Source organism: Triticum aestivum, chromosome 6B, assembly GCF_018294505.1.
Source record: "Triticum aestivum cultivar Chinese Spring chromosome 6B, IWGSC CS RefSeq v2.1, whole genome shotgun sequence".
Classification (NCBI taxonomy): domain Eukaryota; kingdom Viridiplantae; phylum Streptophyta; class Magnoliopsida; order Poales; family Poaceae; genus Triticum; species Triticum aestivum.
Genome location: NC_057810.1, coordinates 156,462,895 through 156,469,121, shown reverse-complemented (window position 1 = coordinate 156,469,121; position 6,227 = coordinate 156,462,895).

Below are 6,227 nucleotides of genomic sequence, written 5' to 3'. Positions count from 1 at the left end.
TGGGCAAGCCGGAGGCCGTGTACGAGGGCTTCGTACTCGGCGATGTTGTTGGAGGCAGCGAAGTGGATCTGGAGCGCGTAGCGGTGTCGGTCACGTTCGGCAATGATAGCACAATGCCGACCCCCAGGCCGACTCGCATCTTGGACCCGTCGAAGTGCATGCGCCAATGCGTCGAGTTGGGAGGCAGTGGTAAGTACTGGGTCTCGGTCCAGTCGACGAGGAAGTCGGCCAGGGCCTGAGACTTGATCGTGGTGCGAGGATCGTAGAGGATGGTGTGGCCGGCTAGCTGGAGCGCCCACTTGGCGACCCGGCCAGAGGCATCCCAGCACCCGATGATTTCTCTGATAGGTACCATGCTGACGACGGTGACGACATGCTTTTGGAAGTACTGCTTCAGCTTCTTGGCGGTGAGGTACACGCTGTAACACATCTTCTGGTAGTGTAGGTAGTTCTGCTTGGACATGGAGAGCACCTCGCTCAGGTAGTAGACCGGGCGCTGGACAGCTTGGATCTTGCCCTTCTCTGGTCGCTCGACCACCAGCACCGTGCTTACCGCCCGCGAGGTCGCGGCTATGTAGAGCAACAACGGCTCCTTGTCGGTCGGTGCGGCCAGGACTGGTGCAGTGGAGAGCATGCACTTGAGGTCTTGGAAGGCCTCGTCTGCCTTGTCGTTCCATTCGAACGGGCTCGTCTTCTTCATCAACTAGTACAGGGGCACCGCCCTCTCGCCCATCCGGCTTAGGAACCGGCTGACCGAGGCCAAGCATCTGGTGAACTTCTGGACATCGCACAGCCGAGGCAGCTTGCGCATGCGCTCGATGGTCTTGATCTTCTCCGGGTTCTCCTCGATGCCACGTTCCAAGACGAGGAAGCCGAGTAGCTTTCCGGTCAGGACGCCGAAAATGCATTTTTTCGGGTTAAGCTTGACCTTGTATTTGCGGAGGTTGGCGAATGTTTCCTTCAAGTTGTCGAGGAGCGTGAGGTGCTACTTAGTCTTCACCATGATGTCTTCCACATAAACGTGGATATTACGGCCGAGTTGCGGCAGTAGGAATTTCTGCATGCGGCGTTGGAAGGTGGCGCCAGCGTTCTTCAAGTCGAACGACATGGCTATGTAACAGTATGCCCCAAAGGGCGTGATGAAGGACGTATTCAGGGCATCGGCCGGGTCTAGCTTGATCTGGTGGTAGCCAGAGTAAGCGTCCAGGAAGGACAGGAGCTTGCACCCGGCGGTCGAGTCGATGACTTGGTCGATCCATGGGAGGGCGAACGGATCCTTGGGACAGGCCTTGTTGAGGCTGGTGTAGTCGATACACATGCACCAGGTCTTGTTCTTCTTCAGGACGAGGACTGGGTTCGCCAGCCACTCGGGGTGAAACACTTCCATTATGAAGTCGGCCGCCCAAAGCTTGGCGACCTCTTCACCGATGGTTCTTCTCTTCTCTTCAGAAAATTGTCCTAGGGGCTGAAGAACAGGCTTGGCGTCCTTGCGTACATGAAGTTTGTGCTCAGCGTACTTCCTCGGGATACCCGACATGTCCTTGGGGGTCCATGCGAAGATATCCCGATTCTCACGGAGGAAGTCGACAAGCTCGCGTTCCTATTTGCTGTCCAGGCGAGCGCCTATGATGATGTACTTGCTGCAGCTGGGGTCTTTCGGGTTCAGCTTCCCCTTCTTGGTCTCCTTGGTGGGCCTGAAGGCGGCTTCATCGGTCGGGTCCTTGACCGGGATCGATGCGGTCGAGGCTTCGCCTGCCATGGCGATGATCCGGTCGAGCTGACGCCGCTCCTCGTCAATGACCAGCAACTCTGCCAACTTGGCATCGTCTCGGGCGCACTCCAGGGACTTGCGGTAGTCGCCAGTAACGGTGATGAGGCCCTTGGGACCCGGCATCTTCATCTTAAGATACGCATAGTGGGGAACCGCCATGAACTTGGCAAGCGCGGGTCGGCCCAGCAACGCGTGGTACACGCTGGACAGGTCCACCACCTCAAACCAGATTGGTTCGCGTCGGAAGTGGCTGCTGTCACCGAACAGGATGTCGAGCCGGACCCGGCCAATGGGAAGTAGGAAAGGCCGGGTACGATGCCATGGAAGGTCGTCCGGGTCGGCTCCAGGTCCTCGGCCTTGAGGCCGAGCTTGGTCATCGTGTCGCAGTAAAGGATGTTGATGCTGCTGCCGCCGTCAATGAGGACTCGGGAGAACTTGCACGTGCGCCGCGCGACGATGGTGGGGTTGAGGACGAGGGCGTAGCCACCCGGATTAGGCATCACTGCCGAGTGATCCTCCTGGGTCCAGGTGATCGGGCGATCCGACCAGTGCATGAATTCTGGCTTGGCCGGGACGACAGTGTTCACCTCCTGCCGAAGGAGGCGCTTGTTGCGCTTGTCATCGCCGAGGCTGGTGAAGACGACGTAGGCCGCGTTCTGGTCCAGGAAGGCATCGTCACGCATCGCGCCACCAGCTGGAGGCGACGGTGGAGGCGGAGGCGGCCGCCCCGCGCCTGGAGCCGGAGCCGGAGGGGCGGGACGTCGCCCCTCATGATGCGCTTGGTGATGGCGCACTGCCGAAGTGTGTGTGTGCATGGTCTTGCGCCACTGTGGTGCTTGCAGGGAGCGTCGAGCATCTCTTTGAAACTCATGGAGGGCTGCCACGCTATCTTGCCGGTCTGTCGACGCTTCGCCGCCGGGTCTGCCGCGGGCTCGGCGGCCGCGACGAGCCGATTGTCGTGACGCTGCACCGGCTAGTCAGCCTTGCACTTGTTGTTCTGGTGATGCTGCTGCCGGCTGCTTTCGTCGGCCGGCTTTGGAGGGGGAACCGGCTTCGCCTTGCCGGCTTCGTCCAGTGCCACCTGGATCTTCATGGCGGAGTTGGCGTTGGCGTATTTGTTCGCCGTTACCATGAGCGCGGCCATGGTGGCCCGCTCGGAGCGCAAGAGCTTGTGCTTGAGGAGGGTGCCATCTCGGCACCCGTTGATGAAGTACTGGATCGCCTGGACTTCATGGACGCCCTCGCAGCTGTTTCGAAGCTTGGTCTAGCGTGTGAGGTACTCGCGACCGGTCTCCGTTGGCCCCTGCACGCACATGGCAAGCTGGCTAGGGCGGCCGGGACGCTTGTAGGTCCCCGTGAAGTTGCGGACAAAGGCCTCCTCGAAATCGACCCACGTGTTGACGCTGCCCATCGGCAGACTGTTCAACCTCGTGTGGGACGACCCCTGGAGCATGAGTGGTGCATAGCGCACGGCGAGACGGCGATTGGCACCGGTGATGCCAATGGCCGTGGTGTAGTCGGTGAGCCAGTCTTCTGGCTTCACGGTCCCGTTGTACTTGGGGATGTCGCGGTGGAGCGTGAATCCTTTGGGAAAGGGCTCATCCCGGATACGTGGGCCGAAGCACACCGGCCCGATGGTGCCGCTCTCCTCCACCTCCAGGGAGCGAGTGAGCTGATCGAGGCGGTGGCGAGCGTCGGTGTTGTTGATGGCGCGCCGGCCGAGTCGACTGGCGGCCAGGCCCCGGGGGGCCGGGTCGGTCGGAGCCGGACATCGGCCATGCTTGTCGGGTCCGTGCTGGGTCTCAGGGGTGGGCTCGTCGCCCAGGACGCCGGCGGCTGTGGCGGCCGGGTCACGCCGAGTCCGGGCTTGGCCAGAGTGCGCCTCGCCGGGCGGCGAGGAAGCCGTGTGCAGAAGTTCGCCGGGTCCGCCAAGGCGGGCGGAGCCGGATCCCACCGGCTTGGCGAGCTGGTTGAGGCGGTGCTGCTGGGTGTTGGCCGCGTTGAGGAGCTCACACATCCGCCCGATGCGCTCCTGCAGCTCCTCACTGGTGAGCCGGTCCAAGCCAACTGCGGCTGCCTGGGCAGCGCGCATGTTCTTCACTAGGGTCTCATAGACGGTCTGGACGGCGCCGAGGGCCCGGTCGATCGCTCCTCCCCGGGTATGCACATCGGCGACCCGGCTTGGCTCGGCCGGGGCGGGCGCGAATCCGTAGGTGGTTGTCAAGACCTCGACTCAATGCCACATCGATCTAGCATGTAACACCTCATATTACTTTGCGGCCTCACGCACGGTATTCCCACGGGTGTCGCCTTACCTTGCCCGGGATCGTTTGCGCCTTTTGGCACATGTATATGATAGTGTCGCTAGCAACCATATGACAAGGAGCCCGGGCTGACATGGCTAGTCGTGAACCCAAAGTGGCACTAACTTACAGGGACAGGCATACATGACCCAGCAACGAACATGTCGGTCATCAGCGAGTGAATCCGGGCTGTAGCACTGGGCTAGCAGGACTCCAGTACTCATCGCGTGACATTACCCCGAAGGGACATACACAGGAACGAAGGACACATGCCGACCAGCCTAAGTGTTCCGGAGTAGTAGCAAGCTACCATGGCTCAGTGGAAGCACTAGGAGACATTTCCCGGTAAGAGAGGCTACCAAGGATAAACAACTAGATAGTCAGATCCCACACATATCAAGCATTTCAATCATACACACAATATGCTCGATATGTGCAAATACAACATGGCATCACACCATGACTCTACAACTCAAGTACTTTATTTAAAGGCTCAAAGATCCATACATATCATACACACAAGTATGGGTCACACGACCCAGCATACAAGTCATACAAACATACAAGCCAACAGTGGAAGTAACATGTCTGAGTACAGACAACTAGAAAATAAAAGAGGCTTGAGAAAGCCTGACTATACTACACGGTCCATTGTGATCTCAGGATCACCACCTGGGCTTCAGCCTACTCGTCGACATCGACGTCTATGAAGAACCCATCAGAAGGGGTTGCAGCATCTTCTGTAAAACGTAAATTAAGCAACATGAGTACAAAGGTACTCACCAAGACTTACATCAGATCCTACATACATGCACATTATCAAGAAGGGATGGTGGGGTTATTGCAGCAAGCCAGCTTTGACTCTTGGCTAAGCTATCTTACGATACTCCAACTTGAAATGGTTTTGCGCACTCGAGTCCACTACACCCCACTTCAATACACTACCGAGGATCCACCTCCGTCATCCTACGGAAGAGCCATCCTCGGCACTCACGCTTATCTTGAGGCTTTTAGTAGTATCCATTTACTTGTCTATGAACTACATAGGCAACCAAGTAGTCCTTTACCGCGGACGCGCCTATTCAAATAGATGATGTTAACCATGCAGGGGTGTACTTCTTCATACACGCTCTCACCACTTACCGCCATTTACACGACATGTACTCGGCAACCTTCAAGCGGAAGCCCAACGTGGGTGTCGTCCACGACCTACCTAAACAACTAAGTCTCTAGTCCAGGTTTATCGCCTATCCAGGTTCCATCCGCAGGGAGTCCTGCCGAGGTTTCCACATACAGCCCCGAACGATGTATGCAGGGTTCCCGAAATACCAAACGGGCATCCGGTACACCGTGCCACGTACCTACCGCATCACAGCCCACCCCGCGGGTCAGCGCTGCCCACGGCCTCCAGTAAGCTACAAACACCAGAAACTACTTGCAACTCCTGGACAGAGGACTAGGGTGTGTAAGAAGCCGAGAGTGTCCATTGGTTTCGGGCCCAATGGATGGTAGTAGCTGATTCTTAAATCACACATACAGATCTCAGTGCTTAAGGAATGCTTTAATGAAACAACCCATCTTGTACTCCTACATGGCCTCTCATCGATACCTTTATCAAATCGTGTTCAACACATCACTCTTATTACCGACATGATCATTTCACTCTAGCCCATCACCTAGATGAACCAGACCTGACACGACTCGAAGCATAGCAGGCATAGCAAGGTAGGAATAACACATACACATGGCTCAATCAACTCCTACACATGCTAGTGGGTTTCGTCTAGTTACTGTGGCAATGACAGGTCATGCAGAGGAAATGGGTTCAACTACCGTAGCACACAGCAGTTTCAAACGCGTTGTCTTAATGCATTAAGAGAGAGCAGAGGCGAGAACATGGGATTGTATCGATAAGATCAAATGGTTGGTTGCTTGCCTTGCGGGTCCGTGGACTGGTATTGCTCTTCGTTAGGGTATTCGCGATACTCCTCGGGGCAGAACCTACCACAGGGAGCACCGATACACAATCATCACCAAACAATATGAAAAATATGATGCATGCATGAGACATGGCAAAATGAGTGTATTGGGCTAATGCAACTAAGACTAGATGGTTTTGGACCATTTTGAATCAAAGATTCAAGTTCCAAGCT